At 51.8% G+C, this 21,268-nt stretch overlaps 1 protein-coding gene across 1 annotated transcript in view; it reads left to right on the top strand.

Moving 5' to 3' along the window:
- Nucleotides 1–12,044: 12,044 nt before the first annotated feature.
- The window catches only part of ATP6V1H (ATPase H+ transporting V1 subunit H), a 478,140-nt gene continuing 468,916 nt past the window's right edge, over nt 12,045–21,268 (top strand). Inside the window, exon 1 of the mRNA XM_069618225.1 lies at nt 12,045–12,196. The gene's annotated coding sequence lies outside the window, so the exon portion shown is untranslated. The remainder of the gene's footprint in view (nt 12,197–21,268) is intronic.

Here is a 21,268-nt window from a genome sequence, read left to right as displayed (position 1 = left end):
CAGTGTGTGATCGTGTGCACAGTTTACCAAGCCGGGGTGAACAGGGAGCTTAACAAAAATTACATAAAATACTGTTGACTGCCCTTCCCAATAACACATGCTGAAGGGAGACCCTACCGCGCCCCCCCCCCTGCATTATGACAGAGTTGTGTGCCTAACTGAGCCCCACCTCTCCCTTTATCCTTAAGAGAGGCTCCTGCAGTGATTGCTCGTGTTTTGATGTTGGAATCAAATATAAAAAGGTTAATTAATTAAATTATGCCATAAAAAATGTTTAAGCGTCCCATAGGTTAATTATGCCATAAAAAATGTTTAAGGGCCCCATCTACTGTAACAGTACAACGTTTCTTATGATTATACAATTTAAAATAACAACGTGCGCAAATGTACAACTGAGGGAATGCTAGGCTCCCAGACTTTGCACAGTATTAAAAAAAAAGAAAACATGGGAAGCTGTATATTATACCATACAGTATGATATTCGGCTTCCCATGACAGAGTGAAGGCTCTGAAACAACGCCCACAACAACGCCCACCTGGTAGCTCACGCCCACCTGGTAGCTCTGAGGGCAGTTGTGGCGCCGCCCGATGACGGGCGCGCACGCGGCGGCGTGACGTTGCACGCCGTCGCGTGCAGTACAAATAAACGGGGCGTTTCCCGGCCGCGTTAGAGCGAACGGGAAGCCCGAACCAAGACGGACGTGTGCGTCTCAGTCATTGGTGCCGGGGCTTGCGGCGAGGCGCGCGGGGGGCGCCAGTCACCCCCAACAGTGGCGACGAGTGGGGGAAACGATGCCCGGGCCCGGCGGTGATCATCGGAACAATTTTTCATCGAAACGAGGTCGGAGTACAGACTTCGTTTCACGCCGCGGGTAGTGCGTTGCCCACGCGGCTGGCGGCCATTTTGTGCAACAGGCTGTGGGACTTCAGGAGGCTCCGGTTTGAGCCCTGAAGCGACCCCAGGCCTAATTTTTGGAAATTCTGGTAGCTGACAGCTACATCTACATGGAGTTATGCCCGAATAGTGCATCGACTCAATTTTGGGTTTTCTACGTCGAGTGGAAGCCAGGAGAAGGCCTATTTTGGCTGGGCCTGCTGAATCTATTTGTCCTTTGCCACAATTTTTGGAGCAGCTAAAGGCAAAGTGTCTTTTTCATCCAATTCATCATCATCCTGGTGGCCCCACCAGCCTTCATCCTCTGCATCATCACAGAGGTTTTGGGAGTGACTGCATCCAGAGGTGGTCCATGCTAGGGGTCATCTTGGACTGGGTGTTTGAGTTGCGGCCCCTGGTCAACATTCTGGGGGTGCCTGTGCGCTCAAACTCATGAGTGACACCGAGGATCAGGACGGAGCACACGGTGTGGCGGCGCAGATCCATCCTCGTGCACCAGTGGCCCCGCAGGGTCAACAACCTCCAATGCAGCAACCGGCAGCTCCAGCAGATGGTCAGGCAGCGGTTCCGGCTCTCCAACCCCCAGTACAACCAGCTGCTGCACCTGGTGTTCAACAAGCGGCGCCTGCCATGGCCCAGGTACGTGCACATGCTGCCCTGCAGCCCATCCCCGAATTCGATGTGTCGGGCCCGCCCTACAGCTTGGGGCCCAGATGGAGAAGGTGGGTGGGTCGCCTGGACATGTATTTCAGGGCTGCAAAAGTGGTTGATGACGACACCAGGCTGGCCACGATGTTATACTCGGCAGGGCCCTCTGTCCAGGAGACTTTTGAATCTCTGCCACAAGGGAATGGAACTTATGATCATGCAAAGGCCGCCCTACAAACATACTTTCTGCCCCTTGCCAACGCGGACTATGAGCGGTTCGTGATGCTCTCTGCCAAACAAAAAGATGACGAGACTTTGGACACGTTCTATGGGCGCCTGAGGCGTCTGTCGCTCGCCTGTGCCTGGGGCGATGCAGAGGATATGATCAGGACCATGCTTATCCAGGCGTGCTCGTCAGGCAAGCTCAGGTGCCAAGTGCTGAGGGAGCCTGGGATAATGCTCCAGCGCATCCTTCAGCTAGGAAGGTGCCACGAGGTGTCAGAGGCGAGAGCCGCAAGAATGGAGGCCGGGTCGCGCCCTATCAAAACTGAAGAGATCTGCGCGATGTGGCGAGGGGGAAGGGGTGCCCGGAGATCTGGCGGCGGCACCCGAGACAGAGCCGGGAGGGCAGGCGAAATTTGCCAGAAATGCGGATACGACCTGCCCGACCCATCAGAATGCCCTGCAGCTGGAAAGACTTGTGGACGGTGCGGGTTGCCAGACTACTTCTCAAGGGTGTGTAGGGCGACCTTGCCCGTATTGGTGCCAAGGAGTCAGGGCCGAACTGTTTCCACTCGCCAAGGTCGGCCGTCCAACGTCGCTCAAGTGGACCAGAGCGAGGAGGAGGCCCAGGTGGAAGAAGCGGAGGAAGAAGACGAAGAGAACATATTCTTTGTCTCAAGTGTGGAGCTTCTAAGAAGTAGGAACCGACGACAACCAAGGTGCGTGGTTGAAGTGAACCAGTCTCCAGTCCCTGTCCTCGTGGACACAGGGGCATCGGTAAACGTCATGGCCCGAGAACATTACAACGCCATGGATCAGCCGCCCAGGCTGGTCACACCCAAGGCCCGCATCTTTGCGTTCGGTGGTGTGGAACCCATCCCTCTGGACGGGGCATTTGTAGCAAAAGTGGAACACGATGGCTCTCACATCACAGCACACTTCTATGTGACCCCAGTGAGTACGAACACTTTGTTGAGTTGTGCAGCGGCAGAGGCTCTCGGCATCGTCAGCTTCGCGTACTCCGTCTACCTGGAAGACATTAATAACTTATTGGAGAAGCATCGTGCTCTGTTCAAGGGGATCGGGCAGATGGCCGGGGAGCCGGTGCGGCTGCACATTGATGAGTCGGTACAGCCGGTGGCCCTGAAACATCGGAGGGTACCTTTCCACCTCCGTGAGCAGGTCGACAAAGAACTGGACAGCCTCGTCGATCTAGATATCATAGAAAAGGTGGAGTGCCCGACTCCCTGGGTGTCCCCCATAGTGGTGGCAAGGAAACTCAAACAACCGGGCGCAGTCAGGATCTGCGTGGACATGAGGATCCCCAACAAAGCCATCAAGAGGGAGAGGCACCTCACACCGACGCTGGATGACATCATTGCGGAGGTGCAGGGCGCTCGCTTCTTCCTCGAAACTCAACCTCCGGGCCGGCTATCACCAGGTCGTCCTCCACCCCGAGTCAAGGTACATTACCACCTTCACCACACACCGGGGACTATACCGCTACAAGAGGCTGAGCTTCGGGGTGTCCTCGGCGGCGGAAGTATTTCAGAACATCATTCGGGGTGCCCTAGCTGACCTCGAGGGCGTCCTAAACATAAGCGACGACATTCTGGTGTTCGCAAGGACGGAGGTGGACCACCTGAGGCGTTTGGCAAAAGCATTCGAGAGGCTGCAGTCGTTGGGACTCACCCTCCACAAGGAGAAGTGCGAGTTTCTGCGCCCCTCCCTGGAGTTCTTCGGGTTTGTGTTCAAGGAGGGGGGGGGTCTCCTGACCCTAAGAAGGTACTGGACATACAGAAGGCACAACCACCGGAATCTGTGTCGGAAGTGCGAAGCTTTTTGGGCATGGTCACGTACTGTGGGCGGTTCATCAAGAACCTGGCATCCAGGTCTGAGCCTCTCCGGGCCCTGACAAGAAAAGACACCATCTGGAATTGGGGTCCACTGGAGCAGGCGGCTTTTGATGACATTAGAAGTGCCCTCACGGCCAAGGACACTATGTCATTCTTTGATCCTGCATTACCATCGGAGATCATCGTCGACGCCAGCCCATTTGGCCTGGGTGCTGTGTTGACAAAGATTGACCATGACGGCGGCGTCCGGCCAGTCGCGTATGCCAGCAAAGCACTGTCAGACACCGAACAACGTTACTCGCAGATTGAGCGCCACTTCCGGCTCTATGTACTCGGACGCCCGGTGACTGTGGTTACTGACAATAAACCACTGCTACCCATCCTAGCAGGGTCGTCATCCAAGCCGCCAGCACGCATTGAGAGGTGGATGCTGGCTCTTTTGGAGTATGGGGTGACCCTGGTTTTCCGGCCAGGGGCAAATAACGCAGCTGACTACCTCTCCAGACACCCCGGAGCGACTGGAGGAGGAGACGGTGACACCTGTGAGCAAGAAGCTGAGGAGCATGTCCAATTCGTGGTGGAAGCAGCCACGCCGAATGCCATGCCTCTCCAGGAGTTGGAGGCTGCGGCGGCACAGGATGAGTGTTTCAAGGTGCTGAGGCAGTCCATGCAGCAAGGCTCCTGGAAGTCAGCGCTCGAGGCCCTGGCGGGGCGCACTCAGGAGGCCCGGACTGGGTTAGAGCAACTATGGAAGGTCCGCGAAGAACTGTCTTTCTCAACATCGGGCCTGTTACTTCGGGGTGATCGGATTGTAGTTCCCCAGTCAACGGTGGGTGAGGTGATCGCACTGGCACACCGGGGTCATCAAGGGGCCGCCAAGACCAAGGCCCGCCTCCGGATGAAGGTGTGGTTCCCCGAGCTGGAACGCAAGGTGGATGACTTTGTGTCGGCTTGTGTCTGGTGCCAGGCAGCATCGCCTGTACAGCGGGAGCCAGTCATCGAGGCGATGCCGAGGGGGACCCATCCGTGGGAGGTGGTTCATGCCGACTTCGGGTCCACCACCATGAGCACCCACTTCCTGGTCCTGGTTGACGAGTACTCCAGGTACCCCGAGGTGGAGTTCGTGGAGTCCGTGGCGTTTGAGCACGTGGTGGTGGCTGTGGAAAAGTTGTTTGCGGCTCACGGGTTTCCACACACGCTGTGCTCGGACAACGGTGCGCCATTCGAGGGTGAACGGTTTGCAGAACTGATGGTGAGCTGTGGGGTGGTGCACCGGAAGATCATGCCTCTCTAGCCTCGAGCGAATGGGGAGGCAGAACGTCTGATGAGGACTCTCAATAAGACATTTAGGATTGCCCAGGGACAGGGGCAGTCCCTACAGAGAGCCCTGTACCAATTCTTGAGGGTATACCGTACCACGCCCCATGCGTCCACGGGGGTGGCCCCGGCGGAGGCGATGTTCAGAAGGTGTCCGCGAGGATTGTTGCCAGAGGTCGGAGAACGAGAGCCTGCGGTGATCGATGACCAACGAGTCGAAATGGACCGGCGAGTGAGAATTGAGCAAGAGAACGTGCGGAGCGGGCTTCGCCCACAACAGCTGGAGCCGGGCGATGAGGTCCTCATTCGCAATCGACATCCGCATGGGAAGCTCTCCCTGCCGTATGAGCCTGAGCCACTGGACGTCGTGGCGGTCCGGGGCTCCATGGTAGCTGCGTCAGATGGCCGTTCGGAAGTAACTCGCAATGTAAGCTTCTTCAAAAAGCTCAGAGATCCCAGAACTGACCCACCTCCTGATCCGGACCTGGGAGGAGTCCCGGAGGACGAGGGAGACCCACCCTGCATGCCAGAGTCCCCAGCCCGGGGCCCGTCGGTGGACAGATCACTCGTGCCGGAGGCGAGCCGGAGGTACCCCCAGAGGGCTGGGCGAAGGAAACCTGCTCGCCTCACCGATTACGTGCTGGGACAATTGGCTGATGATCCGGAGGGTGATAAATGCTAGCTAAGGGGACCCGGGTGGATGCCAATAAAGGGGTGTTCATGACATAGGGGTTTGTGATTTGTTCTAGTTGCAGTGTTGTTTGGTTTGCAGTGCATAGTTGTATGGTAACTGCTGGTTCTCCCCGAAAAAGGAGGAGTGTGGCGCCGCCCGATGACGGGCGCGCACACGGCGGCGTGACGTTGCACGCCATCGCGTGCAGTACAAATAAACGGGGCGTTTCCCGGCCGCATGAGAGCGACCGGGAAGCCCGAACCAATACGGACGTGTGCGTCTCAGTCATTGGTGCCGGGGCTTGCGGCGAGGTGCGCGGGGGGCGCCAGTCACCCCCAACAGCAGTGTTGTATGCTATCCTGCACGGACGCTGGAGGACAGTGGCCAATCCCTGAACAGAGATGTTGGAGGGCGGGCTATAACATTGTGGCATTGCCCCGTAAGGGCTGCGCACGCGGCGGCGTGACGTTGCACGTCGCCGCGTGCAGCGTTAATAAACGGGGCGTTCCCGGAAGCCGCAGAGCGACCGGGGAGCCCGAAGCCGACAGACGCGTGTGTGTGAGCTCTGTCGGGTTGGGGGCTCACGGGAACGCATGGGGGGGCCAAGGACAAACCCCCAACAGTGGCGACGAGTGGTGACGGATGCCCGGGCCCGGCGGTGAAAGGCTTCCGGAATTTTTCTTACGATCGGAACGTTCACGGACGTTTTGTTTCACGCCGTGGCTGCGGACCGCACACGCGGCTGGCGGCCATTTTGAACACGAGGCCGCGGAACTTCTCGGAGCTCCGGTTCGGGACGAGAAGGTGATCCGGGTCTAATTTTTGGATTTCATGGTTGCTGAGTGCATGACCTGCACGCCCATACCTGATTTGTGTGTTTTCATCATATTTTGGGACTGTTACGTCGAGTGAAAGCCAGGATAAGGACTACTATGGCAGGGCCTGCTTAGTCCAGTCCACCCACATGGCTTAATTTTTGGGACCTCTACATTGCGGTGCATTGCTGCAAGGTGGCAGCAAGGCACTTCCTCGCCCCCTTCATCATCAGGACACTTTTCTTGATCCTCTTCATCATCACGAGGTGGTGGTGGTTGGTGCTCCATCTTCTATTGGTCCTCTTCATCATCACAAGGTGGTAGCCGGTGGTTTTTTTTTGTGTGTATGACTCTTGGCTGGTGCTCAAGGAAGGGGACACACGTCACCGTCTTCTCCGCTCTACAATTCAAGACCCGTGCTGTGCTTGGCATGGGGGTGCATCCATCTGCATGGTGATGGTGGGAATCTGAGTTGCGGCCCCAGGACTTGTGGTGGGGGTGCCTGTGCGCTCAGTCCCATGTCCGACAGCGACCAGGACGGTGACACCGCGGATCCTGTGGAAGACTCTCAGGACGAAGATCAGGCGGCCCAGCCTGCAGCACCGCAACCGCTGCCACCGGGGAATCAGGCGCCTGCACCACAGGCACCACTAGGGGCGCAGCCTGCCGCTTCACAAGGGGCTCCCATCATGGCTCAAGCGAGAGCCCAGGCCGCCCTACAACCGATACCAGAATTTGATCCCACGGGCCCCCCGTCTAGCCTGGGGCCCAGATGGAAGAGGTGGGTGGCCCGCCTGGACATGTACTTCAGGGCTGCTCGGGTGGACGATGATGACAGCATGGTGGCCCACATGCTGTACTCGGCGGGAGCCGCGGTTCAGGAGATCTTCGAGTCGCTGACTCCGGTTGACCAGACCTATGGTGAGGCCAAAGCGGCTCTCCTTGCACACTTCCTTCCACTCGCCAACGTGGACTTCGAGAGATTTGTAATGCTGTCGGCCAAACAAAAGGATGATGAGACCCTGGACACTTTTTACGGCCGCCTGCGCCGCCTTTCCCAAGGGTGTGCGTGGGGGACGCGGATGATATGATACGAACAATGCTGATCCAAGCATGCTCCTCCGGCAAACTGAGGAGACAGGTCCTCAGAGAGCCGGGAATCACTCTGCCCCGCATACTGGAACTGGGTCGATGTCACGAAGTGGCCGAGGCACGGGCAAACAAAATGGAGGCGGGATCACGCTCGATCAAGGCCGAAGAGGTGTGCGCTGTGTGGCGGGGCGGCAGAGGAACAAGAAGGACTGGTGGAGCCCCCCGTGACAGAGAAGGAAGATCGGGGGAGTCGTGTCAGAAGTGTGGCTATGACCTCCCCCACCCAACAGAGTGCCCAGCCGCAGGAAGAACATGTGGCCGATGTGGACTGCCGGATCACTTCTCAAGAGTGTGTAAGTCGGCTCTACCTGTCATGGTACCGAGAGGTCCTGCCCGAATCTGGACTCCGCGCCAAACCCGGCCGTCTAACGTGGCCCAGGTAGATCAAGCGGAAGAGGAGACTCAGGCAGAGGAGGCTGAAGAAGAGGAGGAGGAGAACATTTTCTTCGTCTCAAGCATGGGGGTCCTGAAAGGCAAAAGCAGGAGGCAGCCAAGGTGCGTGGTGGAGGTGAACCGCTCGCCTGTTCCCGTGTTGGTGGACACAGGGGCTTCTGTCAATGTAATGGCGAGGGGACATTATGACGCTCTGGACCCGCTGCCAAACCTGGCTGTGCCAAGAGCTCGCATATTCGCCTTCGGTGGACTCGAGCCCATACCGCTGGACGGGGCGTTCGTAGCGAAGGTGGAACATGAAGGCTCGACGATCAGGGCTCGATTCTACATGACCCCTATAAGCAACAACACCCTGCTGAGCTGTGCGGCTGCGGAGGCACTCGGGATAGTGAGTTTTGCGTACTCAGTATACCTGGAAGATATCAATGATATACTTGACAAGTACGCAGCCCTGTTCAACATTGGGCATTGGGAGAATGACCGGTGATCCAGTCCGGCTCCACATTGATGACTCAGTACAACCCAGTGCTTTGAAACACCGGAGAGTTCCTTTTCATCTGAGGGAGCAGGTCGACAAGGAGCTGGATAACCTGGTGGCCTTGGACATCATCGAGAAAGTGGAAGGCCCAACACCATGGGTGTCCCCCATCGTCGTGGCCAGAAAACCAAAGCAGCCGGACTCAGTTCGTATCTGTGTGGATATGAGGCTGCCCAACAAGGCCATCAAAAGGGAGCGACACCTGACCCCGACCATTGACGACATAATCGCTGAGGTACAAGGGGCCAGATTCTTCTCCAAGCTCGACCTCAGAGCAGGGTATCATCAAGTTGTCCTCCATCCGGAGTCCCGGTATATTACAACATTCACCACTCACCGGGGACTCTACAGGTACAAGAGGTTAAGCTTTGGGGTGTCATCGGCTGCGAAAGTGTTTCAGAACATTATCCGAGGTGCCCTTGCTGATCTTGAAGGGGTACTCAACATCAGTGATGACATTTTGGTGTTTGCCACCACGGAGGTGATCCACCTGAAGCGCCTGGCCAAGACCTTCGAGAGGCTGCAGTCACTGGGCCTCACCCTCCATAGGGACAAGTGCGAATTCCTGCGCCCCTCCATAGAATTCTTTGGGTTCGTGTTTAAGGAGGGAGGAGTGTCACCCGACCCGCGGAAAGTTCAGGACATAAAGAGTGTACAGCCCCCGGAATCGGTGTCGGAGGTGAGAAGCTTTCTGTGCATGGTGACCTATTGTGGTCGGTTCATCCAAAACCTGGCCTCAAGGTCTGAGCCGCTCAGAGCTCTTACCAAGAAAGAGACTGCCTGGCACTGGGGTCCACTGGAGCAGTCGGCGTTCGAGGACATCAAGAGCGCCTTAACAACGGAGGATACCATGGCGTTCTTCGACCCAGCGCTACCCTCGGAGATCGTGGTCGACGCCAGTCCGTTTGGCCTGGGGGCGGTCCTGACCCAAGTGGACCGGGATGGAAACCTCCGTCCTGTAGCATACGCCAGCAAGGCGCTCTCGGAAACGGAACAGCGGTACTCCCAGATAGAGCGGGAGGCCCTGGCGGTCCTGTGGGGATGCAGACATTTTCGCCTCTATGTGCTGGGGCGCCCGGTGACTGTGGTGACTGATCATAAACCCCTGCTCCCGATCCTGGCGGGCTCGTCATCAAAGCCCCCGGCCAGAATTGAGAGATGGATGCTCCCATTGCTTGAGTACGGGGTCACGCTGGTTTACCGGCCAGGCGCCAACAATGCGGCAGACTTCCTCTCCCGGCATCCCGGAGTGCGTGGGGGATTGGTGGGAGACACCTGCGCAGAAGAGGCGGACGACCATGTCCGGATGGTAGTGGAAGGAGCAACACCAAATGCGCTGCCCCTGTCGGAGCTGGAGGCTGCAGCGGCTGAGGATGGGTGCTTCCAGATACTGAAGCAGTCGATGCAAAGCGGATCCTGGAAGTTTGTCTTGGAGGCTCTCGCCGGGCGGACCCATGAGGCGAAGACCGCCCTTGAACAGCTGTGGAAGGTGAAAGATGAGCTGTCTTTCTCGGCGTCGGGGCTCCTGCTCCGGGGGGATCGCATAGTGGTCCCCCACTCCAAAGTAGGTGATGTGATCGCCCTGGCCCATCATGGCCATCAGGGTGCTGCCAAGACGAAGGCGAGGCTGCGGATGAAGGTCTGGTTCCCGGAGCTGGAGAAAAGGGTCGATGACTTTGTGGCAGCCTGTGTATGGTGTCAGGCAGCCTCCCCGGTGCAGAGGGAACCGGCGATCGAAGCAATGCCTCGAGGGACCAGGCCCTGGGAGATCGTGCATGCAGACTTTGGGTCCACGTCCGTGGGCACCCACTTTCTGGCCATAGTCGATGAGTAATCCCGATACCCCGAGGTGGAGTTCGTGGAATCGGTGGCATTCGAGCATGTGGTAGTCGGCGTGGAAAAGATCTTTGCAACCCACGGATTTCCCCTGACGCTATGCTCGGACAACGGGTCGCCATTCCAAAGCGAGCGGTTCTCAGAGTTTCTAGCCAGTTGTGGAGTTCAACATCGGAAGATATCCCCGCTGTGGCCTCGAGCCAACGGCGATACAGAAAGGCTGATGCGAACGCTGAACAAGACATTTCGGATTGCGCAAGGACAAGGCCAGCCCCTCCAACGGGCATTGTATCAATTCCTGAGAGTGTATCGCACCACCCCACATGCATCCACTGGTGTCGCCCCGGCGGAAGTGTTATTCCGGCGATGCCCCCGGGGTCTACTGCCGGAGGTACAGGAGAGAGAACCCGGGGTGATCAACGACCAGCAGGTTGAGGCCGACCGACTGGCCAGGATCAGCCAAGAGAACTTGCGCCGGGGTCTTCGGCCCCAGCGGCTGGAACCTGGGGATGAGGTGCTTATCCAGAACCGACATCCTCACGGGAAGCTGTCCCTCCCTTACGAACCAGCGCCCCTGGATCTGGTCGCCGTGAAGGGGTCGATGGTGACGGCCTCCGATGGGCGAACGGCTGTCACCCGAAACGTCAGCTTCTTCAAGAAGCTGGGAGACTCGAGAACTGAACCCCCTCTGGACCCGGGTGTCGCTGAGATCCCTGATGATGATGGGCCCCCTCTCGGTGCCCCGGCCTCTCCGAGTCGGAGGCTGTTGATGATGGACTGCCGGTGCCGGAGGTGAGCGGGAGGTACCCCCAGAGGGCTGGGCGAGGGAAACCCGCTTACCTCAGTGAGTATGTGTTGGGACCGTTGGAGGTTCATCCGGAGGGAAGGGACCCGGGTGGCTGACATTAAAGGGGCCTGGGCTCAGGATGGGCAAGTTGTTTGCTGTGTGATATGGTGTGTTTAACTAATGTTGTAATTGTGTGTCCTCCTGAAAAATGAGGAGTGTGGCGTTGCCCCGTAAGGGCTGCGCACGCGGCGGCGTGACGTTGCACGTCGCCGCGTGCAGCGTTAATAAACGGGGCGTTCCCGGAAGCCGCAGAGCGACCGGTGAGCCCGAAGCGACAGACGCGTGTGTGTGAGCTCTGTCGGGTTGGGGGCTCACGGGCACGCGTGGGGGGGTCAAGGACAAACCCCCAACAAACATTAGATTTTCATTGCGGGCTGTATGTATGGCTGTAGCCAACAAGTGGGCGTGACTCCGAAGATTGCCAACACTGCCTCCCTCAATCTACCATGGCCTGCAGGATAGCATACAACACCGGAATTGCACTGTGTAAGCGTACATGATAGAAATGTAACTGTTCGCTTGCTGGTGAATCCCTTTATGGCACTTCTGGTTGATGTGAACACCATCACCCAAATAAATATAAGCACGCATTGGCAAAGCCAACAGTTATGGCTTTTAAGCACCGGATCCACATTTTCGGGTCACTGCAACTGCGAGCTAAAGGCACGCATATTCCAGTTGCACTTGCACAGGCAGCCAGAGCCTTTCCGCTCATTAAAATTGCTCCGAAAATCAAAATGATGACAAGTCACGTGAAGCAGAGTAGGCGGGCCATTGCTATGGTCCGTTTCTCGAATGGGAAATAGACACTACCCAGAAAGAATAAAGGAACATGTTCTTCCGGGTTGTACCACGTGAACACGGCGATCCGCATCACGTGATGGTATCAGATGATACGCTCAGCTGGTAGTCTGTCAGACGAGCAATTTTGTGCAGTGGATGCGAGGTTAAGGTTTGGATGGACTAGGAGAGCCAGAGGATTAGCGACGCGCCCATACCGCACGGTAAGAGGTAAAGAAGGGTAGCTACGGGTGGTGTTCAGGCAAATCTGCATTTGCTGCTACTGTCAGTGCGGCATTTCGATCGCCTGAGAACGTCTGCATACTGAGATACATTTGGGAAAGGTGTTCTAGTTATGCGTCTGCGGCCAGCCGTTGCGATGAGCGAGCTCACCTCCTCTATTATACTAGTCTGCTGGTGTTGGGCATCCGTGGATTGTAATTTGATTTTTTGGCTGATAGGTTGTTGCCACTTCAAAACTTTTGTTGAGATTGTAATAAATGTACGGGTAATGCGTCGAAGATCTCAAGCTGACCCTGGTCTAGCGTGAGTACTTCGTTCATTCCTATTTTGTTTACCCGTTTCTATTGACCATAACAGCATGAGATCTGTGGTTGAAATGCTAGTATTTTAGCGACGTGGCTAAAATTTGTATTCACTGCATGGGGAAGGGTTGCTATAAAATGAAGGCTAGAGCACACAAAGTGATGCTTTTTGATTAAAAAGCGGAGACTAACCCTTCAACATCAAGTCATGGGACAATCACGTGATTGTTGGATTTGGGAACTATTGAGCTACACATTTCTAAAACTGCTTCTCAGATGTATCTGCCCAGAACGCACCACATACACTCAAATTTTTGTTAAAAGAGGTTCTGTTCCACTGAAAAACAATCCAATGACGACGAACCCCGAATGTATTATATGTCAACGTTGCTGGACTTCCCTTAATTTGTCTAAGCACAGCAGTGCACATCTGCGAGTCCGGAACTGCACTGTGTAAGCGTACATGATAGAAATTTAACAGTTTCGCTTGCTTGTGGATCCCTTTATGGCACTTTTGATTGATGTGAATAGCATCACCCAAATAAATATTAGCACGCATTGGCAAAGCCAACAGTTGTGGCTTTTAAGCACCAGATCCACATTTTCCGGTCACTGCCATAATGCTACGAACTGGCAATGCGATGGCAACGGCTGGCAAATGGTGCTAGTATCTGGGCATATTCTAGTAGGGCCTTCTGAATGCCTAAACAAGAGCCAAAACTGCTGGCTGAGCCAATGCTTGTGTTTAACAGGGATTCGGTGCAAGGAGGGAACTTGCGCACACACTCTAAATCTCTCATAAATAAAGTGACTGAATGAACACCGCAGGAGCTTTTTTCACTGGTTCGCAGCAGCAATTAAGGCATTGCATTTCAGAAGGCTGCTCAGAGCTGATCCCTGTGGGATATGTTTTATGTGGGAATTGCCATGGGCGGTCAATGAGTGGATAGGTAAACACCCACAGGATGCGTCCCTCCTTGTATGTAATCTCTCTCGTGTAGTTTCACGTCTAATGACACTAGTTTCGGCTTATGGGCAGTGCTTTCAGTGCCCCCTAGTAGGCTAAACTGAAATGACGACGACCGCGAGGCTACCATCCAATTCATGCCTTTTATGGAAACACATGGGCGTGGTAATAAAAAGTAAAAACATGAAAAATTAAGTGATTCCCGCCACTCACTTTTTACAAATTCACTCAAACATGTATTTTATGACCATCTACTTTTTTTTAATCCACCTGACTGTGGGAGTGCATAACAGTCGCTATCCTGTGTAATTTATGTTTACACGGGATAATAAAACTACCTGCCTCTCTCAAAGATTTAAATGTGTCCTTCCCCCGTGCCTTGCAGCATGAGGAGGTTCAATGCAGTGTTTCTAACCACCTTTACAAAAATTGCAGATATATGCTGCAACTGTAAATATGATTGCTGTCCTTGCCTGCTCCCCACAGTGAACCTGCATCCTGGCCAGACCCAGTGGCTATTACAGTCCCTCTATGCGAACCTCCCAGGGATAGACTATAATCTATGGTTTGGCAAAATAGATTTGTGTGACCATACCCATTAATATAGTGCTCTCGTTAACTCCCTTCCCCCGCAATGCTCTCATCGGGGAGTAATTGAGCAAACCCTACTCCTACCTATTACTGCTGCACCCACACAGTTATCCGGAAAAGGGTGTACAACTCTGCTTCGCGTGTTCCCGTTCACTCACTCACTGTCACCCCTGTGAACATATCCTCTTGCCCCCTCCCCCCAATGAAGAGAGGGTTTGTATACATTACTTGATGGTGGTGTGGAGGGAGTCTGTGAAACGTGTACTCTAGTGTCCTAAAGTACAAGAGCAAGGAACGGTTGACTACTTTTTGCCTTTTAGCGGTAGCTGCTCGCGGTTGTTTCCCCCTCAATCCCTTTTTGTTTTCCTTTTTTTTTTTTTTTAGGCTCATTCTTAATACCTCGTCATTGTCATTCACTTCCCCTCTGGCAGTGTGTTGCTCTCTCACTTCAATTTACTATGCATATTGATTGGAGCGCTTTCTTCTTAAAATATGTCTGTTTTTCTCAAATATGATTAGCAATCTGTTATGTTATACGTTGTGTTATTTGGGCTTTCACGTGGCAAGGGTTTGAATGCACTGCAACACGGGAAAGCAGAGTTGGATATTGTGATGGTGAGACAGGAATTACTCCATGTGAAATCAGAGATCTCAAATAACCCCCTGCTGGAGATGTGAGATATTAATCCAATGCAGAAATTCGGCTCGCATTCCTTTTTGTATTCCAGTGCCTGCAGTGTATGTTTTGCAGTATAAATGCTGCATTGCTGCTCTTTAATACAAAGGCTCTGAATTGAGAACTATAATTGTATTCTTCACATCTCGCACCTGGAATGTGGTTTTAAAAGAGAGATCCATATACACAGTTATGGTGTAGACAAAGGGACTGCAAACGTTTATTCTCCAGATGTTTTGGACTACAACTCCCATCAGCCCTAGGCATCATAATCAAGGGTCAGGGTTCATGAGAATGTTGTACAAAACATTTGGTGAGCCACGGATTACAGACCCCTGGGGCAGTGGTGCGCAACTGAGTTTTCGTGATGCTCCATGTCTGCAGCTTAGGTTGGTTCCAACAGGCCTTCTAACCCTACTTTTATTGCTGTAATTGATTTCCTTTGCAGAATGTGTAGGGCTAGGGGGTGTTGGACCATAACAGTTCAAATGGTATAGATTGAATGTGAGGAAGGATTCATTTGTCAACCTGCTAAACCTTACTTTGAGCTTATTCTTTACATCCACAGACGTCCTTGATTGAAAACGTTCTCCCTCTTCAAGTTACAATAATGTGTGATTGTCTAATTTGGTCGGTATTCTTTACCACAATCTGAAGTCAGGCGATGGAGTAGGCTCTATTAGGATAAGTGTTTGTTTAAAAACTTGCACCACGAAAAACATTTTGCGTAAAACGGAACATGTTTGCACAGCGCTTCACCTCTTTGCTGTTGGGTCAGCCAGGCCAGATAATTCCATTCTTCATTCTTTTTACTGTTTTGATGATATTAGACAGCCTAGAGTGCTCTGAAGCATAGCCAGGATTGTCTAACAAATGGGGCCTGAAGCTAATTAGTTGGGCCCACCACAGTGACATTAAATCTTTAAATGCCCACACAGTGCTGCTTAGTGGACATTTACAGATTTTGGGTTGGCCTTGCCAGCTCAGGCTTTACCTTGTCTACGTCTCTGCCAGTCATGTCCCAGTATGCTTGTTTACCATTTTTTTTTTTACTACAGATCCTTTGAAGTTTAACTTAAGACTGATGCCATCATTCAGCATTTCCAATTGGCACATGGAAAAGTTCATTCTGTTGTTCGGTCAGGGGTCTATACCAGCCTTAATGTGTAAGCAATTCGTTTGTCAATGTTGGACTATTTTCTAACTTTGAGATAATATCGGAGAAAGTGATTGTCCTTCTGGATTCATCAAGACAATACCTCAATGTTGATAATTAGATCTGCTGTACAAGGAGCAGCTATTACAGGGTTTGAAATTTAAGGTTTGATGAGCAGCAGTTAAAACCAACTCCTGGGTGTCTGGCATCACTCAGTATGCAGGAGCTACAGATGGGGAACCAGGAGTGAGTAAACAGTGCACTGCAAATCTAACTTCCACATTAGATGCACACTTGAACTTATTATCCATTATATTTAAATGTGTCATAATTCTTCTTTTCTTACATTCTCAAATACTCAAAGTTAACGTAACAAATGTATGTTTGTAAGGCACCAGTTGGCCTGAGCAGAGTTATTTGTTTGGTCGAGATCTTTGTTACTTGTGCTAACAAAGTTCAGCTGTAACATGCATGCACACACTGCTCATACACAAAGCACACACAGACTGCCTTCCTCACTGGAGGTACCACAGCACAACAGGGTTGATGCTGAACGATTTTGAATACGTTTTCACCTCTGGCATTGCTCTGGGCAGCCCCCCAGACCATTGTTCGTTAGCCTCTCTAGCCATTACAAAAATGGGATAGACTGTAGGTAAATCAGGCTTGATCTCACCCCAAAAGAGAAAGTCCAGCCTGAACTGCTTGGTCACAAAACCTTTTGCACGAGACAACTAGCAACCCCAAATGTGTGGGGTTCATCGGTGTCTCCAGGCCCAGGAAGCTCGAGACCCACGTTTGGGCAGCCATCACTCCTTTTTGTTTGCTTTAGTAACCAAGAGTGTGATGTGTATCCTCAGATATTGCTCCCGAGATACATATGGTATTGTCTCTTTCTGTGCTGGCTTGGCAAGCTGAAGAACAATGTCTTGGTGGTTGCCCAGAGCAATGGCAAAGGTTGATTAATTCCAAACCTGGCCTCAATGTGGCCTCGCCACTACTCTTGGGCCAGTGAGAATTGACACTTGGTGAGTAAGAAATGGAATAAGGCGTGTATGTAGAGAATTGAGGGGAAGGGGGAGTGGGGATTGACCTTTTTAATGCCCTACAGAAGCTAGAAATGTTGACCCCTATTCTAAACCTTCCAGCCATCACTCCTTTTTGTTTGCTTTAGTCACACACCACCTCAAGCACCTAGCACTTGGCTTCTGCACACCACCCCCTGCCCTGCACGTGCCTAAACACAAAATGACCGCAGGATCACACTGCACATACATGCCAACAGGATCAGCACTCGACGCACATACACGCGCCCTCAGCTCTGCACACAGGCAAAAATGCGCACTTTATCTAGCACTGCACATACACCGCACCTGAACCTCACGCATATACAGTCACTGTGGAATCTGGTTTGAAGTCTTAACTGGGCAACTGAAATCTAGATTTTCCGATTGTTTTTAGGGCATTCCGCAGTAAGACATGCATTTCTTGGTTTGTTACCTTTCCCTGACAGGCATATAAGCCTGTAGGGGAAATGCATGAAGGGCCGGCCAAGCACCATTTGGCACATTTTTTTTTATTACCAAAGACTCCCTCTTATGGAGATCTCAAACAATTGATCACGAAAAGTAACACATGGCCATTTGCCCGTCGTGGGCCAGTTTCCTAGTGTTGCCCGCGATGTTTTCTGTCGCAGTCCGACCCTGGCTTTCCTTGAGATTCTACCCGAGATGCGAAGAGAGCTGGTTTTCGGACTGGCTCTGTCTAGTTTCGAAACATGCGATCCAGCCGAGCGTTGGAAGACGCTGGTTAATGCTCGGCTCCACTGTACAGGCAAAACAACAATGTTTGTTGTGGTAGCAGAGAGCTATTCAGCTTCAGATACAGGACGATTCAAGGACAAAGAGCTAAGGTCAGCAAGAGAGTTGGGCACCATCATGGAAGACGTTCGTGTGCTTCCCTTGGACACGTGAAGCATGTGACTCACAGACGTTTCCGATTGCTCGCATAAACTATTCCTACACACAGCAGTATGCCGGAAACTCTGCGGCGAACGCTTTTTCACACATCTGATGGAAATATGAACACTGTATTAATTTACGTTCTGAATCTGGTATTATGCGCCCCTTGCGTTTTGCGTAATTAGCAGAGTAACACATTTTCTTTACTTGTTTTAAATTGGTCAAATGACTTTAATTGTAGAATTTTTTATTTAAGTGACTGGTAACGTTTGTCATAGGGTATTTCTGTGTTTTCGCACCATGACGATTAACTTTTTTGGGAGGTGATTATCATCATGTTTCTGTGCACCATTTTATTTTACCTCCCGTACTTGTCATGTTGTCCATTATTGGTTTTATTCGAATAGAGCATTGATTTGATGTAAACCTAGACGAGTACAGGGTTTGGTGCAGTCGCCGAGATTGGGTGCTGAAAATCAGGGCTCAAGTCGAGGGTACACGTGGGTGGACTGAGCCCCCTCCGCCTCCCCCACTTTTTTCTTAGCGTACCTTTAAATGCTGGGGGCGCCACATACAATTGGTATGCTAATGAGCCCCCCCACCCCCCCTTTTTTAGGACTTGCTCCTTGAATATGCTTTGTCAATTGTGAAGTTTTTCTAGTATTGGTGTGAAGTTGCTGGTTGATTGTTTTTGCTTTATTGCTACAGTAACTGTCCATGATTGCTGTATATATCGTACTCGCTGTGGGGGGAGGGGGTTGGGGGGAGAGAGACGACGCACGCCATAGCATGTCCTCCTGAGGCTGCCTTTCTACAACCAACCTCCCACCGCAGGCACACTATCTCTACCTCCACTCTCTCTACCCTACCCTCATTACATGTGCTGGTTGTGTTTTGTTTAAGCTATTTTAGGCTACTTTTGACAAGTCCTGCCTAGGCTGCTTTGTTCATGTTTTTCCCCCACAAACAACTACCATCACCCACCCCCACCTTCTCTACCTCCTCTCTACCCTACCGACTCTACCACCACTCTCTATACCCCCATCCCCCGACCTTCCTCCACTCTCTACCTCAACCCACCATACCTCCACTCTCTACCTCAACCCACCATACCTTCACTCTCTACCCTCACCCACCCTATCCCCACTCTAAACCCCAACCTACCCTACCTCCACTCTCTACCATCAACCACCCGCTGTGCCTCCACTCGGTCTACCATCACCCACCCACCCTGCCTAGAGTCTCTCTACCCCATCCAACCCAACTCTCTCTACAGCCCATCCTCCCCCATGCTCTACCCTTACATATTTTCTGTCACACTCTCTTGCACACCGAGCCCCTTATCACATCCTCATTTGACACGTTGCACTCTCCTTCTAAGCACCCTGGTGCCTATAAATACAACATGCAAAGAACAGCAGTAAACACCAAACCTATTGGCTTTGCCAATGCTTGTTTTGCTTTGTGTCCCACCAATATGGTTCCTTGCGGTGACAGGTGGACCATATACTGGTGTGATTGTGGCTGGATGCCACCCGGGCCAGTTCATTGTTCAGTTTGCGTGCCTAAGTTGTCAGCAGGCCAGCACCCCTTCTCCCCATTACTTCTGCAATATGATCCGAGACCAAGCAATGATGGCACTGGAACAAAACCTCCCAATCCATGAAAACATGGTGTGATGAATCTGGTGGAGTCATCGTTTCTTGTGGCGGTAACCTCCCATGTGGCTATGAGATGGCAGCAGCTACCTGATCCTGACTATGGGGGTGGCTACATGAGGGAGGATCACATGGGAGGAGGCAGCCATTGGGTGAGACATGGTATTCCCCCATTTTCCCTTAAAAATAACATCCCCTTGTCTGAAACCCACATGGGCTATTGTAATGTATCTACTCCTTTTCCTATGAAGAACATGGAAACCCCTTTCACTAAATATATGAACCAACCTGGCCAATCTGATCTAATCACCTTTTTCAGTTCCACTTAATTGCCGCCATCAAAACCTTTTTAAAAATGCGTAGTTCAATTCCATGAGTTAATATTTATACATCGATGAGCACAATGTTGGTGGATATGTGTTTAGAATACATCAATGTCTGTCTTTAAGAGTAATAGACTATCTGTTCTGCAGAGGAAGAACATACTACATGTCCTGCTACTACTAGATACTATTGAGCAACTCAATACGTATAGTTCATACAAAGAATATGCTAAGTTTCCCATGAAGAGAGGCAAATTACCTACGTGTTTGTAACAAGATGCGCATTGCGTACCTTTGTTTTCTCCTCAACTAGTTGCATACGCTTAAAGAATAGGCCATTGGGAAGCCCCTCTGAACCAAGTGCTTTGTTTTCTTTGTAGAAGTGATGGGACACTAGAGACCTTGAGACATTTGGTCACAGTTTGCCCTACATTGCGTGACAACATACTTTGGGCTCACCTCACGTAGGGTGAAAATGTGGCTTTAATATAAGAGAATTGCACTTGCCCCAAGGTGACTGGTAATACAATATTTACCGCTGCTTTATGTAAATAGGTGCATGTCTCCATAAGCACACTTCCTAATTGGTGCACTGCTTTCAAGCATGCACAGTGAAACTTGGATTTGCCATTACTGCAAACAAAATGTGTTTGCAGTAAATACGTTTCTACCATCCCCATACTCGCAAGCAAGGTTGAGTATCATGCAAATGGTACTCACCCTTCATAAAAATGACTCGCCAATGCTAGTGGGCTAGTAGATTTTGCGACCCCCCCCGATTTAGATGGGTGTAGATTTCTTTCGGAGGCCTTCAGGACTATTAAGAAGTGAATGTGTTTTGAAATTGCGATATTGGATTAATGGATGTACATATTTTATCTTCTTTTTCGGGTACGTTTTAAATGTAAGCGTGAAAGGTTTTGTGTAAAACAAATTACAATAAAAAAAGAAAGTAGTGGTGTCAGGATTGCTTTTTTTTATGTGCTGCAGTGGGAAAAAGGGTCTGTAAAAGGTTGGCTGCATCGATAGACCTAAATAGACATAAAGGGCTCTGAAAACAGTTTTCAGTGCAAGGCTCAGTGCAGCTGGGTGAAGTCAGTATTGCACAGGGCAGTGTCCCGAATATTGTTGGCTTGACCCATCATTTTGTCTGGAAGGAGAAGTTCAGATGTTTCATAAACCAAAAAGGTCACAATGTTAAAGCCAAGTTATAGCCTGAGACGAAGTACGCAAGATAATATTGCAGCATGCAGGGTGATTGCTAACTTCAGGTAAGCAAGATGGCCCTTGCCCGTCATTGATTTCACCAAGTTGGCCCAAGCGCAGCATTCCAGCCCTGCGCACCCATTAAATCAGTATTTATCACTACTGTGACTTGGAGCCGCCATCTGAGATACCAATGTTTTTATTTTTTTTGGT

The sequence above is a fragment of the Ambystoma mexicanum genome, chromosome 10 (assembly GCF_040938575.1).
Source record: "Ambystoma mexicanum isolate Mex_15411 chromosome 10, UKY_AmexF1_1, whole genome shotgun sequence".
NCBI classification, from domain to species: domain Eukaryota; kingdom Metazoa; phylum Chordata; class Amphibia; order Caudata; family Ambystomatidae; genus Ambystoma; species Ambystoma mexicanum.
Note: the sequence above shows the minus strand (reverse complement) of the source record. Positions and strands in the feature narration are given on the sequence as shown.